The sequence below is a fragment of the Pinus tabuliformis genome, chromosome 4_1 (genome assembly GCF_031772625.1).
Source record: "Pinus tabuliformis cultivar Carrire ecotype Pingquan chromosome 4_1, CPIR1, whole genome shotgun sequence".
Taxonomy (NCBI): domain Eukaryota; kingdom Viridiplantae; phylum Streptophyta; class Pinopsida; order Pinales; family Pinaceae; genus Pinus; species Pinus tabuliformis.
In genome coordinates, this window is record NC_142303.1 from 182225042 (window position 1) to 182245633 (window position 20592).

The following is a 20592-nucleotide window of genomic DNA, read 5'->3' on the forward strand; positions in this document are numbered from 1 at the left end:
GGATTTACATTGGATACCACTGTGATTCTCTATAACAACTAGAGGTGGGATTCGATTATTGAGGAATCCCGTATTTGTCAATTGCTCCAGCAGATAGACATCATCTGGGATATGGTAAGTCGATGAGCAAGGAAGCTCCATCACATTAAGATGATGTACAGGTTGATACACCTTGTCAAAGCCCCGAGGAAAGATCTAATCTATGATTTTCCCAAACGACTTGGAGTCGGCAAGAAACCCTTGTACAAGGGTCCTGCATGTTGCATACATTGAGCTCTGGGAGCTCTGAGGGCTTGCGGTTCCTACTGGAGCAACATATGACCATAGGGTGACTCACCCTCCCCTGGTGGTGCACACTGGAACAAGATGATTCGCTCTCTTGTGGGACAAGATGATTCGCTCTCTTGTGGAATAGGATGATTCGCTCTCCTGTGTAGTAGGATGATTAGTTCTCCTGTGAAGCCTGGATTGATGTGTTCTCCATGGCAGCCTGGATTGATGTGTTCTCCATGGAAATTGTAGCAGGATTGATGTGTTCTCCTGTGAGGCCTGGATTGATGTGTTCTCCATGGCAATTGTAGCAGGATTGATGTGTTCTCCTGTGAGGACAGGATTGATTAGTTCTCCTGTCGAGGCGTCCTACCCATGCAGTCTGGGACTCATGGGAAGTACCTCTCATCTGATCAATGAGCAGGGAAATGAAGTTAGGGACCATAGTAGTACCGATGGACGCATCGTTGTAACTATCGTACTCCCTACGCTAGGATGACCTCCATTGATCTGGGATCAATGATACTGGTCTAGGACCAGTGGTAGGAGTTGTACCATACTATGACGATGACTTTGAGTCGATTGAGACTGGTCTGGGATCAGTGGTACATACTCTGAGACTGACTTTGAGTCAGTGGAGGATGATATTGGTCTGGGACCATTGGAGTTGTACTCACTATGACACTGACTTTGGGTTGGTTGAGACTGGTTTGGGACCAGTGGTACATACTCTGAGACTGACTTTGAGTCAGTATGATACATCCTCGATCATTTCTTCTTCTTCATAATTCAGACAAAAGCAGAGTAGAACAGAACAATGCAAGAGCAGAGCAGAACAGAACAAAACAGTACAGATCAATGCAGGGCAGAACAAGACAAAGCAGAACAGGAAAAATAGAGCAGAGCAGGGCAAGGGTCAGGCTGTACAAGGCAGTGCATTTGATGGATGAATAGTAACGACCGATAGACAGATTGCAGATGAAGTTCTCCATGGTTGAGAGGGAGTGTTAAAATTGGCAACCAGGGCAAAACTTCATGTGGGTCATCTTATTCATGGCTAATAATATTTTTATTAGATTCCTCTCGTCGAGAGGTGTAGGATTGATATAAAGATCATCCAATTCCGATAAGTATTCATGGAGATATGAATTTATTTTGATTATGGAATTATTATCAAGCCGACCTACAACTCATGTAGGCTCAGAAGCCCAACAGTCGCATCTATTCACCCACCAACGTTGTGTATAAATATAAGAGGACTTTTCCTCATTTAGACTCGCTCATCTCATCACATCTCTCTCTCTCTACTGCGCAGATATGAGTCTCTTCTCTATTGCGCTGAAATGGGTCTCTCTCTCTGACACATGTGAAGCCGGAAGCTGTTGAATTTGAAGCTGCAACTGCAGAAGTAAAGATTGACTTGCGTGGCCTTGAAGATCTCCTCTTTGGAACTGTGTTGTAGGTTCATCTGAACCTCCTTTGAAAGCCGCAACTTTTGGTGGTGGAATGAAGTCAATCCGACGAACGGTTTGCAAGATATCGACTGCCCTAGTTTGAAGTCGGAATCTGCTGAAACTGAAGCTGCAACTGCAGAAACAAAGATTGACTTGCGTGGCCTATAAGATCTCCTCATCTGAACTGCGCTATAGGTTCATCTGAACATCCTCTGGAAGCTGAAACTTTTTGTGGTGGAATGAAGTCAATCCGACTGTCGATTTGTGAGATATGGTCTGCCCTAGTTTGATAATGAAGCCGCTAATGCTGATGCTACTGATCTAGGGTTTGCTACTGCTGATATGAATCAGATTTATTGTACTATTTCTCTCTACTAAATTATTGAAGATAAAAGAAGATTTGATCAAAGGGTTTCCCCACACATTGTGGGGTTTGTCCCTGGCTAGCTGCCACATCTTGTGTCTTTTGTCTTGGCTTGTTTTCTGTCGATCGTTTAATGTTCTATCTGCACTTTACTTTATGTACATGTGATTGCTAATCGGTGGAATATAATAAGAACAAGAAGTAAACTGTTATAAGCATAGAACATACCATAACTTAACACAATTCCCTTGGTAATACATGACAGATTAATGCCACATGAATACTATAATAGGAAAATTAGAGAAGTGGCAACAGATCAAGCCAATAATTCTTCTATGAAAGGGATGCCTACAGGAAAAGTTCTGTACCAGACTTTTGAGAACCTATTTTACCTCCAGCATGAGGTAAAACACATTTTTGTAAATAAGCCCACCTTTGCAAAATACATAGAAGTAGATGAAGTCTACAAAAGAATGGTAAATATTAAATTACCATACACAGAGACTTGGGAAAAGTTAAATGACTTACAGTAAAATGCAAAGGTAAAAGTAAATACAGAATAGTGAAAAAAGAGAAGTAATAAGTCAGCGTAGTCAAAGAGTATCATATGAAAGAGTATCAGTTAAAAGCCAAAGTAAAAGAACAATCAGCGTGGAAGACTAATAGAAAAGGAGAAAAAACAACAAAAGATAAAAGCATAAGAAAACAGAGCCTAATAAACAAGGATAGCTTGTAGCAATTGAATATCTGTCTCTATCTTCTTGCATGAATATATTTCTTTTTCCTAGATTAATTCCCAAAACAGTTTGGGATATTTTGTAACTATTTTTGTATAAATACTTCATAATTCGAAGTATAGAGTGTGGATTGCTTGACATTTCTATAGTTGTATTGATCTGAAACCTAAGGGTTCATTGTACCAATTTTTCAAAGTCATTAGACTGGACTGAGTAATAAAGACATTGCATTACAGGATTCATGTGTTGGGCCACTTCAGTGAAGTATTTTTTATTTGTCAAATTGTTGTTTTCTTAAGTGTTTCACAAACTTGCATGTTATCTAAATTGAATGAAATAACTGGAATAATATTACAGAATTTGTTTAAGTACACTCTGTCTTGAACAGTTAATCATTTTAATGTTTTCTTTTGATATCCAGAGTAGGGAATCCTTCATTGCTCCCTAGTTTCGATTGACCTCTACCATTTCCCTCATTATCCGTTGAGGAACCCTTAATTGCTCCTTGACCCCGATTGAAAACCACTTCACCATCCAGCCTAAAATATCTGAATTTACTCAGCTACCTTGCCTTGTAAACACTATCTTTAGAACTCGATTTAGTCCTATTTTCTTGACACTTGACCACATAGCCCAATGGTAAAATAAATCCCTATATCCATCTAAGTAAGTAATTCCACCACCAAATCAAAATCAAAACCCAAATTAAGCTTAAATAGCTAGCCTAAAATCAATTAACTAAACAAAGTTAAATCATAAAGAGAGAGCCTTCTCTGAGCATTAGGAAGGCTAGATCATGATCTCAAAAGTAGGTTTGTGGTTACCTATATTATTTCTTTCATAACAACTCTAGGAAAATTTTGGAGTGATAACATATTGGTGACCATACTGGAGACCGTACTGGGGAACATCCCTTAATTTAATAAAACTTTAAAGAAATATTAAATCTCATATCTTTAACCTTAAGGTCAATTTAGAGTTGTTAAAAAGTTTTATTAAACAATTAAAAAAATTAAAGTTCTAGCTTCCAAAAGAACACATTATACTAGGGCACATCCAAATCCAAACCCTGCTATAATAGTTTATGATCCTGATAGGATTTTAAGAAAACCAAAAAAGGTAGAAACTCAAGGAAGTAGTAGTCAGTTAATTAAAGCAAATTCACTCCCCAAAGAATTATCAAGTTTAGAAGATATTCAATTTGACTTATCATTTGAGCTTTCTTTGTTTCGAACCAAATCTCAAAATTCAATTCATGATACTATAATAGACCCTAATTTTATTCAATTTATTGAATCAAAAAAGGTTCCTATACATCCTGATTTAGAGCAACATGTTTTGGATACTTTTGATAAACTAGAAGCTTTAACCTCAACCTTGATAAGGCATATAGACGAAGCCTATCTTCAACAATTAGTTGAATTAGCTACCCTCATTGCTGCTATCCCTCAAATTTCTACAGATTCTTCAAAAACTATAAATATAACTTCATTTACTACCACCTCACCTATAATATCCACCACAGTTCATTCCCCTAAACCATTCATTCCTCAGCTTCCTCTCCAACCAAACATCTCAAGTTCATCTAGTCCATCTACATCCATCTCAAGTTCTTCTTCAAGCACCACTAATTTCCCCCCAGTCAAACCAAAATCTCAGCCATGGCAGACAGATATGCACCTTTGGTCTTACCAAATCAACTACATGCCATTCCCCAAGATTACCAAAGTAAAATCTTTTTTTTTCATGCTACTGGTTAGTACACTGCCCAAGACCATGTGAATAAAATGGCTGATTATTTTGAGTTACACGAGATTGATGAGTCTGATGTGCAAATGAGATTATTTGCCCAAACGCTAGTAGGAGATGTTAAAAATTTGTTCAAAGGTTTACCTGCTAATCATATTGTTGATTTAGTTGCTTTCCATCGATTGTTTATTTATAAATGGGAAAGAAAGAAAACCCTTTACAAATATTGTCTGAATATGAAAACATTAGAAGAGATCCTAATGAATTTATTCAAGATTATTGTACTAGGTTCAATAGTATCTATAATGCAATCCCTGCAAATATCAAACCTCCACCAGACTTAGCACTAATCGAATTTCCTGATGGTTTTGACACTGATATGTCTTACCAATTGAGAGAAAGAAACCCTATAACATTGGAACATATGAAAAGTAATGTTGTTAGTGTAGAAGCCAATTTATTAGCTAAGAAAGCTAGGATGAGAAATGAGAAAAGAGTTCCATTAAAGAGGAACCATCTACTTCAGATGATAACATATATAGTTTAGCTAAAAGTGTAGAAAGGATAATGGATAGATTAGAAAATATGGAAACAAAGTCTCAGTGGGAAAATCAACAAGCACTCGCAATTAGAAACCCCAACTTTAGGAAGAATCCTAATACTGAAAAAAACAAGATATGTTATACCAGATCAACATATTAGACCTCCTTTCCAGGAAAATTATGCAGAAGGTTCACAAAACCATGAAGAAGAGGAGGATACCTAGATAAACCTATTAGGGATTAAAAATGAAGATGCTATTTTTCTTACTCAGGAAGAACAAGAATTGTACATGTTACAACAATTGCAATTAGAATATGGGGAGTCCTTTGACTACAAACAAGGCTATGAATCTACTATCTATGAAGTTCACAAACAGTATAGCCTTAGAAGCAAAAAGAATACTGAAATTCCCACTAAGAAATCAGTCCAAACCCAAACTAAAAAAATAGCAGAAGCTCCTGTGACCAAAGTTCTACAAATTCTCCCTAGAGGAACTTAGGAGACTTCCAACCCAAAAATTGTAGATATAACTTCAGCTGAAACTCAAACTTCAACTGTTACTCAAACTATTCCAAATAAGAAAATTCAAAACAAAATTGCTAGTACACAAACTGAGTTACCAAGTGCTGATAAAGAAGATAAAATTACACAAACCACAATTGCTAAGGAAGATCTCATACAATCAGGCAAAACTCAATTTCCATTCAACATTAAGACTGAGATAGCCAAGTTGAAAATATCAGTTCCTTTGACAGAGCTAGTGAAAAATGAATCATACAAAGCACAAATCACTGAAACACTAAACATAGGTGAAGGAGAAGATGTTGTAAACCTTAATGATGATCAACCTGAGTTATTATTTGGTCCAGAAGTAAATGGCAAACATCAACAAGGGGGTATCCCTCCATTCTACATTAGCTTAAATGTTCATGATAAAATCTTACACAATGCTAAGCTAGATTCAAGGGCATCCCATAACTTAATGCCTAAAGAAATCATGGAAAGGTTAAACTTAGATATCACCAGACCCTACAAGGACCTATTTTCTTTTGATTCTAGCCAAGTCAAATTCCTTCGCCTGATTAAATATTTATTTGTGACTCTAGTCCAGTGCCCAGCAAAGAGTATTGTTATGGACATAGTAGTTGCTGATATCCCACCCAAGTATGGAATGTTATTATCTCACTCATGGGGAGCAAAATTACAGGTATCTCCACAGTCAGACATGTCATATGCTATCATCTTTGTATTTGGTCAACAAAGAAAGCTTTACAGAGAAACATTGATGAAATACATGGTAAGTAGTGTAGAAAAGTCACATAATTACCCTATATATTCCATGCATTCTGATATGGACTCATTTATCTTGTATAATTCAGACAATGGAAAAAATGAAATCACAACTGTAGAAGAAAAATACAAAGCACCTGATAGTAAAAACATATTTCATGATTCTCTATGGCATTTAGATTTTGATGGTCTTGTCAATAGATTAGGGGCAGGTGCAGGAGTCTGGATTCATAACATGGAAAATAATCATTCTGAAGGTCATGTATTTATATTAAACTTTAAATGCTCAAACAACATGGTAGAATATGAAGCTTTAATCTTAGGACTACAAATTATAAGAAAACTTGGAGCCAGAAGAGTTTCTATCATGGGATACTCATAATTGATTATAAAATAAATTAAAGGAGAATATTCTGTAAATAATCCTAGACTTAGCCAATATAGAGAAATTGTTCTAGATCTGATAAAGGAACTTCTTGAAACTGATTTTTCTGCTATTCCTAGGAAACAGAACATACAAGCTCACAGTTTGGCTACTTTTGCTAGCACTTTTAGATTACCTTTTCAGCACAACCACCAGTACACAGCAAAAGTAAGTCACATACCTATTTTTTCACAAGATTCTCAAATCTATGATTTCATGAATGCTGAGGGAGAGTTTCAAAATAGTAACATAGATAATGATTGTACAATAGATAATATCATAAATAGTGAGATAGATATAAATGCATTAGATGTAAATAAACCCACTAAATTCACTAAAGTAGAAATAGATAACTTACAAAAAGTAGAAATAGAAGAAATAATCAATGATGATTTTGAGATTTTAAACCTTAAAAATAATTTTTTGCCTAAGGGATTAGTCCCATTAGAAGATTTGTTTGATTCAAATGATATAGCTAGGAAAACAAAAATGGAGCCTTTAAGAGAAAACATAGAAGAATGTAACATATGAATAGAAGAAAAGCCCAATATTATCAAAATATCCAAAGCATTACCTCCAGATGAAAAGATGAAATACATAAGTTTGTTCAAATAATTTCAAGATGTCTTTGCCTGGAGTTATGAAGACCTAAATTCTTATGATACCAAAATTATTCAACATAAGATACCCATCAAAGAAGATCAGAAACCCTTTAAACAAAAGCTTAGGAGAATTAATCTAGTTCTTATGCCATTAATTGAAAAAGAAGCAAAAAGGATGTATGATTCACAAATCATAACACCAATCAGATATTCAGATTGGGTCTGTAATTTAGTCACTACTAGAAAGAAAACATGCTCTGTGTTGATTTCAGGAACTTGAACAAAGTGTCATTAAAAGATAACTACCCTCTCCATAAAATGGTCCACATCCTCCAGAGGGTAGTAGGCTCATCCAAAATTTCATCGCTTGATGGATTCTTTGGATACAACCAAATCTTAGTTCAACCAAAAGATCAAGAAAAGACTGCATTTACCACTCCATGGGATACTTTCATGTATTTGAAGATGCCTTTTGGATTAATGAATGCTGGAGCAACATTCCAAAGAGCAATAAACATAGCTTTTGCAAAAGAAATCCATGACTTTCTAGTGGTTTACCAAGATAACATCACAGTATTTTCTAAATCAGATAATGAACATCTAGATCACCTAAGAAGAGTTTTTATTAAATGTAGAAAATTTGACATTTCCTTGAATCCAAAAAATACACTCTTTGGTCTAGAAGAAGGTAAACTCTTAGGACACATAATATCAAAAGATGGAATCAGAATAGATCCAACTAGAATAGAGGCAATCCTAAACCTTACTCATCCTAGAAACATCAAGGAATTACAATCATTTTTAGGAAAAATAAATTTTCTTGGAAGATTCATTTCTAACTTGGCATAATTAATCAGAGAATTAAATAACATGTTAAAGAAAGATTCAGCACTTAAGTGGATAGTAGAGGCTAAACAATCTTTTGAGGCAATCAAAGAAGCCCTTACTAAAAGACCAATCATCATAAGTCCTAATTCTAAAAGAGATTTTATAATTTTTTCTTTTGCTTTAGAACATACTATTGCAGTAGTCTTGTAGCAAAAGAATGATCAAGGCTGTTATAGATCTGATCTGAAAATATATGAAAATACAAATATACCCAAGAAATAAGAAGATCTGAATATAGAAATGCTTCAATTTATTAATCAAAAACCTTCAGGTAGGGTAACACCATACAATCACTCCTTAAAGAAGGAGAACACTCCACAAGCCATATGCTTGTTCATACAATAATCCTTGACATCTCTCAATGGGGAGTCTCTAGCCTCTATATAGGCCTCATACATATAATACCATGGGTCATTACCATGGTTCCCTCAATATCATGGGCTTACTACATTATTGCTAACTACTTGTGGTCTCTTACATGATACGGGTTAACTACTTTATTTATTACTATGGCCCATCCCATTATTTCATTATTCCCTTGGGTACCTCCCTCTGTACTCCATACTATCCCCCTAGGTATACTACTTTCCACCCCCTTAAACATGTTTCGTCCCCAAAACATAAGAAGAACACATAATAAGATCTACTCAAAAGAGTAGTCCATTGGTACTATGAACGTGCATCTAGCCATCTAAGAGAAAGGTGAAACCTAGATCAGGCAGGTGCCTCGCTCGCTTCAGATGGAAGTTGACCCTAGCGGCTCTTTTGTGTTGTTGTGTTGTGGGTGGATCGTCGCCCCTCTCTATCTGTCATGCAGGGGTTGTTGTCCTTGTTGTTGATTCACTGTCATTGTGTTAGTTGTTTTCCTGCGGGGTGATGTGGGTGGTGATATGCTGAAGTTTTAACCAACGGTGTATCTTTCTTTAATTCACCACCTAATGAAATCTGATTGGTATCTGGTACATGTTGTGGTGCCTCCTATTGTTTCTTATCTCCAAATATTACTTCAACCACTGAGTCCTCATCTGATGTATCAGTACTTGTAACATTTTCTTCTTCAACCTCCTTGGACACTCCCTATTTTTTTGGTACCTAGTTTGATGTTTGTGTTTAATTGTCAACCATCAAAGGCTCATCATCTAATGTGTCAGTGTCATTAGAGCTTAATGCTTCTACCACCATAGTCTCTGCTTGGGTCTTAATGGAAATATCCTGCAATGTAATTTTCTTCTTTTTATACCAGAGCTTCAAGAATTTCTTTTGCACATTAATATTGATAGTACCAACAGATTCCATCTAAGGGTATCCCAAAACCACATCCACATTGTCCATATCTGAAGCATAAAAATCAGAATGCAATACATACTTATCCATAGAAATCTTCAAATCTTTATAAACTTGCACCTCCTCATTATTAACCTGTGTGTGCTCCATTTGTTTTGCTGGAACTTGTAATTTTTTTGTCAATTTGACATTTATAAGATTTTGTTTGCAACTAGGATTTATAGACACAATGATGTTCTCCTTCTAAATATATCCATAAACCTTTAATAGGCAGATACCAGTAGAAAATAACCCCACATGTTTCTCATTATCTTGCTTTCTAGCATGAGACCATCTGTCTAAAAGGAATTTTTCAAATTCTTCATTGGGTAGGTTGAAACACTTCTTTTTGTTAAGTAATTCCCACCATGTGGCCACCTCATCTTTAAAATTAACTGCTACCCAAAATTTCCAATGTGTTGCCCATAATGACTTTCGTTCTTTTATGTATTCTTCAATAGTAGGACCGTTATCTTTTCCTGTAAAATATAGAACCGCCATGAAAAGGGTTTCAAAAAAAAATCACTTACTTGGATTAAATTTGAAATGGCCACAATTTAGTCAATATTGCTCAGAATCCCTATTATAATCTGTTTTCAGAAATGGAACAACCATTCTAGATCTTCTCATGTGATAGAAATCCCAATCTAGGCACTGAAATTTCATATTTGCACTGCATTTGTCCGTCATCACAAAAATTTCTGAAAAAAGAGCTGATTTTAAATTAGCGATATCTCCCTCATCCGGACTCCGATTCGGCTGATTTTTTTTTGAAATTGGATATTTTTGGTAAGGAACCCAAATCTGCAATTGGATTCTACAAATGTTGATCCAGGACATACATACCTGATCTGCAAACTCGCCGCCCTGAAAAATGTCTGCAACGAAGCTGATTTTTTTAATCAGTGATATCTCCCTCGTCCGGACTCCGATTCGGCTGATATTTTTTTCAAATTGGGTATTTTTTGTGAAAAACTGATATCTGCAATGAGATTTTAAAAATTTTGCACCAGAACGTACATATCTGATCTGCAAACTCGGCGCCCTGAAAAATGTCTGCAAAAATAATATAAAAAAAAAACTCTGCGTTTCCCAAGAAAGTGCTCTGATACCACTTGTTATAGATCTGATTTGAAAATATATGAAAATACAAATATACCCAAGAAATAACAAGATCTGAATATAGAAATGCTTCACTTTATTAATCAAAACCCTTTAGGTAGGGTAACACCATACAATCACTCATTAAGGAAGGAGAACAATCAACAAGCCATATGCTTGTCCATACAATAATCCTTGACATCTCTCAATGGGGAGTCTCTAGCCTCTATATAGGCCTCATAAATAAAATACCATGGGTCATTACCATGGTTCCATCAATACCATGGGCTTATTACATTATTGCTAACTACTTGTGGTCCCTTACATGATACGGGTTAACCACTTTATTTATTACTATGGCCCATCCCATTATTACATTATTCCCTTGGGTACCTCCCTCTATACCCCATACTACCCCCCTAGGTATACTACAAAGACTATGAGTAGCCTATTGCATTTTTTAGCAAATATTTGAGAGATGCTACACTAAAGTACAACATAATGGAAAAACAAGCTCTTGTTTTAGTGAAAGCTATTAAAGATTTTAGAGTGTACTTATTGTGTTGAAAATAGCAACAAGAAATGTTAAAAATAGAAATTCTAAAAATAGCATTGCTATAAATAGCATTTCAGGATATACTCCAACTCTGTTGGAAATAGCAAAAAATAGAAATGCTAAAAATAGCATTGATATAAATAGCATTTCGTGATATATTCCAAGTTTAATTTGTCCTTTAATTAAAATTGAGAATTAAAATTCAAATTTAGTCTCACTAGTTGTTTGAAAAATAATTAATTAATTCATCTTGAGTTAATTAGTTGGAGAAAATCAAACATGAAATCTTTGCGAAGACATGCAAAATTTATCCCTTTAATTGAGGAAATTATCCCTTAATTAAGGAGATAAGGATGAGTTGTATTTGAGTTGTCATTAGTTAGCTCAGTTAACTGAGTTAAGTCCAGTTAAATTAGTTCCAAACAGTTGGAGGAACTAATTGTGAGTTTAGTCAGTTAATGCATGCATGCATACAACTAGTGTTTTCCAGATAACTGAATATTCTCTCATAAATAACTCATGCATGTCAGTTCAGAGAAAGACCCAGTTGAGATTAAAGACAGGGACATTGTACTATCAGTTGGAGGAATTTTTCTATAAAGGAAACTCAACCATGCAGAAGGAATTATCTCCTTCAGGATTGCGCAGTAAATTCAGAGGTCAGTGTTGTGTGTGAGGTGAGAATCGCACAGGTTGCAACTGGAGGACTCAGGAGAAACTGCACAAGGAAATAGGAGGCTTGAAGGACTGAAGGAAGGCATAGGTGTTGTCTATTCTGTCTATGAGCAACAGTGAGGGATTGTACTAAGATCTGGATAGCTTGTGAGCTAAAGCTTTGTGTATTTCTGAGATATTTCCACTTGTATGATAATACAGATAGCGAGGTTTTTAGCTGAGGCTTTGCCCATAGTATTCTTCTATGTTTCATGTGTCATTGAATCTTCTTCTCTGTTATATGTGTTCTATTTGATCTTGCTCAAAATCGATTAAGCTTCCGCAAGTTTGATGGTAGAAGTAGATTAAGTGTTTTACTTTAGTACATTGCATAATCAGTTTAATCTACAATGAGAATTTCTACATGGTATCAGAGCTAGCTGATATATAGAGAAAAATTTCCACATGGTATTGTTGGAAATAATACTGAGAGGGGGGGTGAATCAGTATTATCAAGCAATTTACCAAATCTTCCTTATTTGATCTTTTGAATTATTCTTGCATATCAGTACCATAAAGCAATGAGCATGAATAAAGAAAATAGACAGTCACACCAAAGAACACAAGATGTAAGGTGGAAACCCAATGTGGGAGAAAACCACCTGCTGCAATATGTCTCTATCTTCTTTCAAGAAATTCTTTTTACAATGATTTTGTACTGGTGCAGTCCTTTACCAGCATGCAGGCTGCAACCTGCAGAGAGCTACAACTCTCTCTCGTTTTCCAGTTTCTCCTGGAAGGGAGCTACAACCCCCTACTTCTTTTCATGAAGAATCAAATGATCAACAAGTATATAACAGATACAGTCCACTACAGATATCAGATCAGTAATTACAGAAATAACCCAGAACACCTTAAGAACAGAAATATACAGTCAACAGATCATCTTAAGACAGGGACGCATATTTTCTTTCTGTGACCTGCGACTGGACGCAGTCTACCTTCCACTGTTCTGCGTGCCGACGCACTGTTCCTCTATGCTTTGCTGCGACCGGCGCACCCAGAAACACTCTCGCGCTGCGTCTTTTGCTTCAGAGACGCACTCAATAACACAGTCGCGCCGCGTCTTTTGCTTCAGAGACGCACCCAATAACACAGTCGCGCCGCGTCCTTTGCCTCAGAGACGCACCTGAGCCTTTACTGTACTGCGTCCCGGCGCACTTTCCCTTCACTGAATCTGCGTCCCTTCAGATATAAAAGATATGAGGACTTCAGAACCAACCCAAACACTCAGATCCACAGATCTGATCATGCGCCATAGAGATCACAGTCCATTAGAAGATTCGCCCTCATAGATCTGGACTAGGTCTCACCAAAAGATATTCAACCAAGATGATTCTTAATCCAAATGAACTCCTTTGCTTTATATAGGCAAGCTTCTCCCCAAAACATGGAACAAAACCACGAGCCGACACCATAGAAACACAAAACCGTCGGCTAGATACCACACAAGAAACCCCCACGTGCTTTTCTCTGCCTTGAAATGTGTGCACTGGGCGGACGCACCTCCTGAACGGCTGGCCTGCGTCCCTGGACGCGGGTTCTGTATGGTATATCTGCGGGGACGCACTTGCTGAACATATTTCCTGCGTCCTTCTTGATTTATCACCTGAATGGGTTTGCCATCAAGGACAACACCTGAATCATAATGCCAACAATCTCCCCCTTTGGACTTGATGGCAACCACATAATCTTCAGCTTCATTCTCCCCCTTTGACATCAAGGGCAAAGGGTATGCTCCCCCTATGCTCATGCATCTCCAGATCTGTAACCAGAAATCCATCATGAAGGAGATAGAGACATATTGCAGCTATTTCCAAGATCTCCTTCTCCATAATGCCAACAATGCATTATGTGCTCCCCCTGAGCCTATACCACCAATAGGAAGATGATCAACAGTAAGATGATGCATCAACAACCCCCAGCTTTTGCCTGAGGTATTCAAAAGTGTCCCTGGGTAACGGTTTGGTGAAAATATCAGCAACTTGTTCCTTAGAAGGAACATACTCCAACTTGACCTTCTGTTCAAGTACTTGTTCCCGGAGAAAATGGTACTTGATTGGTATGTGCTTGGTTTTTGAATGCATAACCGGATTCTTTGAGATGCTGATTGCACTTGTGTTGTCACATAAGATAGGAATAGGAGGTGTACAAGTGATGTGATAATCCTGCAAAGTCTGCATCATCCAAAGAAGTTGGGTGCAACAAGATGCAGCAGCAACATATTCCGCTTCAGCTGTAGACAAGGCAATTGAACTCTGTTTCTTGTTGAACCAAGAGACCAGTCTGGGACCCATAAAGAACGCACCACCACTTGTGCTTTTCCTGTCATCCACGCTTCCGGCCCAATCTGCATCTGTATAGGCATGAAGAGTAAGATCTGTATCTCTAGGATACCATAAGCCATAATTTTGAGTTCCTTGAAGATATTTGAAAATTCTCTTTACTGCTTGAAGATGAGTCTCCTTCGGATTTGCCTGAAATCTTCCAACTATTCCAACTGCATGCATGATGTCTGGTCGGGTACCTGTCAAATATAGTAAACTTCCAATCATAGATCTGTAGGTTGGTTGATGTACTGCTGCAGATTCATCATTTGCACTGAGACTACATCCTGTGACCATGGGTGTACATACTGGTTTTGCATCTTCCATGCCATATTTCTTCAAAATCTGCTTGAGATACTTGGTTTGAGATAAAAAGATTCCTCCTTCCTTCTGTTGAATTTGCAAACCAAGGAAATATGTCAGTTCTCCTAGCAAGGACATTTCAAATTCTTTCTGCATGACTGAGGCAAAGCTTTGACTCATAGCTTCTTCATTGCTGCCAAAAATAATGTCATCTACATACACAACAAGTATTAGCAATTTGTCATTTTCAACTTTTATATACAGATTGCTATCTGCTGAACCTTTTAAGAAACCTTGTTGATGAAGATATTTGTCCAACCGGTAGTACCAAGCCCTTGGAGCTTGTTTGAGACCATAGAGAGCCTTTTTCAATCGGCATACAAGATTTGGATCATTTCCAAGAATGAACCCATCTGGCTGTTCAATGTAATACTTCTTCTTCCAGGTCTCCATTCAAAAAGGCTGATTTCACATCCATTTGAAATACTTTGAAGTTCTGAAAACTTGAGAGAGCAAGGAACATTCGGATGGCCTCAAGTCTTGCAACAGGGCAAAAGTTTCTTCAAAGTCTATTCCTTCTTGCTGCGCATACCCTTTACAGACGAGTCTGGCTTTGTTTCTAATTACTTCTCCATTTTCATTCAATTTATTTTTGAAGACCCATTTTGTTCCAATAACATTCTTATCTTTTGGTCTAGGAACCAGCTCCCAAGTGTTGTTCTTTTCGATTTGCTCAAGTTCTTCATCCATTGCTTTCACCCAACATTCATCTTTGCATGCCTCTTTCACATTTTGTGGTTCGGTGGAGGAAAGTAATGCCAAATAGCTTGAAGCTTCTGCAATTGTTCTTCTAGTTTGTATACCTGCTTCTTTTTGTCCCATGATCTGAGATTCTGGATGGTTCTTCTGAACATATCTGGATGGAGTCTTTTCTTCTATTCTTGTCCGTTCTTCTGCTTCTTCATGAGGTTGTTCCTGAGATTCTTCTTGAGGTTCTTCTTCTTCATCATTCTGTCTTTGAGGGTAGCTCTCATCTTCTTCGATGTCTTCACGATGTATTTGCCTAGGAATATATCCCTTTTCATCAACCACTACATCAATGCTGTCAACAATTCTGCCAAGTCTTTTATTGTAGCATTTGTATGCTTTGCTATGTGGAGAATAGCCAAGAAGAATGCCTTCATCTGCTCTAGGATCAAGTTTGCCAAGCTGCTCCTCAGTATTCTTGATATAGCATTTGCTCCCAAATATTTTGAAGTGCTTTACCGAAGGAGTTTTACCACTCCAGAGCTCATGAGGGTTTGAGTGCTGTTCACCCGGACATTTGTCTTGTTGAGAATAATAACCGCAGTATGTGCAGCCTCTCCCCAGAAGGTTGCGGGGGTTCCTGATTCATCAAGCATAGCACGAGCCATTTGTTGGATTGTTCTGTTCATTCTTTCAACAACTCCATTTTGCTGAGGCGTTCTAGCTGTAGAGAATTCTCTCCTTATCCCATGTTCATCACAGAAATCGAAAAATTCATTTGACGTAAATTCCCCACCTCTGTCAGATCTGAGGCACTTAATTTTGTGACCTGATTCATTTTCAGCCAAGGCTTTGAAGGTTTTGAATTTTTCGAATGCTTCATCTTTGTGCTTCATAAGTCCTAACCAAACAAACCTGGAGAAATCGTCAATAAATAATATCAAATATTCCTCTCCTCTAGGTGTTCTTTTTCTGAATGGTCCACATACATCTGTATGTACTAGCTCAAGAGGCATGCTGGCTGATCCTTCTTTCTCTGGAAAGTTAGTTCTGGTTTGTTTTCCAAACTGACATGATCTGCATATGGTGTTGTCAGGAATTTTGATATCTGGAAGATCGCGAACTGCCTGATATTTTCAAGCTTTCCTTATTTGTGAGAAGCTTAGATGTCCCAACCTTCGATGCCATAACCAGTGCTCTTCATTCTTGCTTAGATAACATTGTTGTTGACCTTCATCAAATATGTATAGATTATTTGGAGTTCTCTTTCCTTTGAGAACTGTTTTACCTGTATCAAGATCACGAACAAGGCATCCATTTGATCTGAATATAACCTCGGTTCTTTGATCACACATCTGGCTGACACTTAGAAGATTATGCTTCAATCCATCAACAAACAAAACATTTCCAGCCTTAACATCTTCTTTTAAAGGAGCAATACCTTTTCCTTTTATAGTTGCAGGAGTATCATTTCCAAAAGAGACTTTCTTTCCCTTTTCTAAATTAGAATAAGACTCAAGTTTTTCTTTATCACCTGTCATATGCTTCGAACATCCACTGTCAATGTACCATAGATTTTCTTGTCCTTCTGCATAAAATGCTATCCCACATCTTTCTGTTTGAGGTTCCTTTATTCTCCATGTTTTGGCGCCTGAGGCTTGTTCCTTTTTCTGCTCTTGTACCTTTCTTTCCGGAAACCTGCTTCTGCATTCAAAGTCTTTATGTCCAAAATTATTGCAAATAGAACATTCAACTTCATTTTCAAGAGCTGAAAAGTTGTTATAGGTCCTTTTTGTAATCCCTGTCATACTCTTTGTTTTTGAGCTTCCCTAGTCATGATTGTTTTATACGCAACACATTGAGCTGCTTTGTGACCAAAGTTATGGCAAGAAAAGCATTGTCCATTGAAGAAGCTTCTGCGATTATTGGATCTACCAGCCAACTGATTGTAATTTCTATTTTCATCTATTCTTGAACCAAATTGAGAAGATTTTACCTGTGGCTGGTTGTGGCTTTTGTTCACCCTTAAGCTGGATTGCCCCTGATAGTTTCTGCTTGACATTTGTCCCTGCTTTACCTGATGATCTTCCTTGTGCTCTTGCTCATTTCTTCTTGTTGCATCAAGATAACTTTTTGAAGTGGATGCTTGAGAAGTTTCTCCATTATAGCCCAAACCTGTCTTATTTAGTGGAGACCGCTGCACACTGATAATCTCATCCAAAGTTTCAGATCCTTTGACAAACTTGAGATTAATAGTTTTTGTTTTCTCAATTTCTTTTCTAAGGCCAACAATTTCACCTTCTAATTTTTCAAGATGTTTTTCCTTTTCATCAATTTGGAATTGTAGAGTATCAATAATCATGTTCTTTTCTTCTATGCATCTCTTGAGTCTAGTAATTTCATCATAAAGGTTATCCACATCTACAGCATCCTCATAATCATCATCTTCAAATGCCATTAACAACCTATATTTATTACCTTGTTCATCTTCATCACTGTTTGATAAGCCATCACTATCTTCATGGGTGTAGTAGCTTTTCTTATTTGCGCTTTGTTTCTTGTTCCATCTAACTGGTTCCTTTCCTTTATCCTTATAAGAGCATTTTGCAGCATAATGACCTACTCTTCCGCAAGCAAAGCATTTGAAAGGTAGCTTACCTCTGAACCTTCCAGAACCTCTTTGAAGATTTCTGACAAAATTTGATTCTTCTTCCTCTTCTTCTGGATCATGGCTTGCTTCATAGTAATCTTCTTTGCCTGATGCTTTAAAAGCAGCCTCCCTTCTGTCTGATGGTCCTCCCTTTCTCATTTCATAAGCAGTTAGAATTCCATGTAGCTGAGACATAGTAAGAACACGGAGATTTTCTTTTTCTTCTATTGCAGATACTTTGGATTCAAACTTGGGGGATAATGATCTTAGAATCTTTTGAACTACTAGAGACTCCTTTACTTCTTCACCCAAATTTTTCATACAATTTACAATCTCATCTACCCGAAGAAAATAATTAGCCACACTTTCATCATTATACATCTTGAGAGTCTCATATTGAATTCTGAGAGTTTGAAGTTTGGCTTGTTTTACCTGTTCATCTCCTTCATAGCTTGTGATCATTTTGTCCCATATTTCTTTTGCTGATTTGAAGTGCATTACCTTCATGAATTCTGTTTGGGATATACTTCCTAATAGAGTACTGACTGCTTTTGCATTTGTTTCATACTTCTTTTTCTCAGCTGGATCTGTAGGAGTAGCTGAAGGAAAAGCATAGCCTGTTTCTACAATGTCCCAAACTTCAGTACCAAGAGATTGAAGATATGCAGTAACTCTTACCTTCCAATAATTGAAGTTTGTCCCATCAAAAACTGGTGGCCTGATTGATGCTTCTCTCTCGTAGTTGCTCATAATGAACGATCTACCTTCAAGCGATCAAGCTTTTCTGAAGGACCTGCTCCGATACCAATTGTTGGAAATAATACTGAGAGGGGGGGTGAATCAGTATTATCAAGCAATTTACCAAATCTTCCTTATTTGATCTTTTGAATTATTCTTGCATATCAGTACCATAAAGCAATGAGCATGAATAAAGAAAATAGACAGTCACACCAAAGAACACAAGATGTAAGGTGGAAACCCAATGTGGGAGAAAACCACCTGCTGCAATATGTCTCTATCTTCTTTCAAGAAATTCTTTTTACAATGATTTTGTACTGGTGCAGTCCTTTACCAGCACGCAGGCTGCAACCTGCAGAGAGCTACAACTCTCTCTCGTTTTCCAGTTTCTCCTGGAAGGGAGCTACAACCCCCTACTTCTTTTCATGAAGAATCAAATGATCAACAAGTATATAACAGATACAGTCCACTACAGATATCAGATCAGTAATTACAGAAATAACCCAGAACACCTTAAGAACAGAAATATACAGTCAACAGATCATCTTAAGACAGGGACGCATATTTTCTTTCTGTGACCTGCGACTGGACGCAGTCTACCTTCCACTGTTCTGCGTGCCGACGCACTGTTCCTCTATGCTTTGCTGCGACCGGCGCACCCAGAAACACTCTCGCGCTGCGTCTTTTGCTTCAGAGACGCACCCAATAACACAGTCGCGCCGCGTCTTTTGCTTCAGAGACGCACCCAATAACACAGTCGCGCCGCGTCCTTTGCCTCAGAGACGCACCTGAGCCTTTACTGTACTGCGTCCCGGCGCACTTTCCCTTCACTGAATCTGCGTCCCTTCAGATATAAAAGATATGAGGACTTCAGAACCAACCCAAACACTCAGATCCACAGATCTGATCATGCGCCATAGAGATCACAGTCCATTAGAAGATTCGCCCTCATAGATCTGGACTAGGTCTCACCAAAAGATATTCAACCAAGATGATTCTTAATCCAAATGAACTCCTTTGCTTTATATAGGCAAGCTTCTCCCCAAAACATGGAACAAAACCACGAGCCGACACCATAGAAACACAAAACCGTCGGCTAGATACCACACAAGAAACCCCCACGTGATTTTCTCTGCCTTGAAATGTGTGCACTGGGCGGACGCACCTCCTGAATGGCTGGCCTGCGTCCCTGGACGCGGGTTCTGTATGGTATATCTGCGGGGACGCACTTGCTGAACATATTTCCTGCGTCCTTCTTGATTTATCACCTGAATGGGTTTGCCATCAAGGACAACACCTGAATCATAATGCCAACAGGTATTAGAGCTAGCTGATCTATAGAGAAATTTCTACATGGTATCAAAGCCAAGTTTATCAAAGCAAATGTTATCAGAACTGTGAACAATATACCAGAGGAGATTTCGAAGTTTTGAGTTTTGGGCCACGAGTTTTCAGAGAATATCTGAAATTTTTGTGCAAAATTTTTAGAAACAAATAGCAGATCTAGATTCCTTGCATAAAAATACCCAAATTCAAAAAACAAATTGGCTAAATTGGAGTTCGTATGAGGGAGATATCGCTGATTTAAAATCAGCTCTTTTTTTAGAAAATTTTGTGACGGCAGGACAAATGAAACAGATTGGTATGCTAGCCAAGAACCTGTATGCTCTTGAGGTTCAAGATGCATGTAAAGCCTTTAGGAGCAAGGAAACTATTAGAGACTTGGTGGTTGAGAGGGAGAGTACATTACCTCTCAACATGTAGCGCCAGAAGAAGTCTCATACAATTGTGGAGGAGCCACAATTGGTGAAG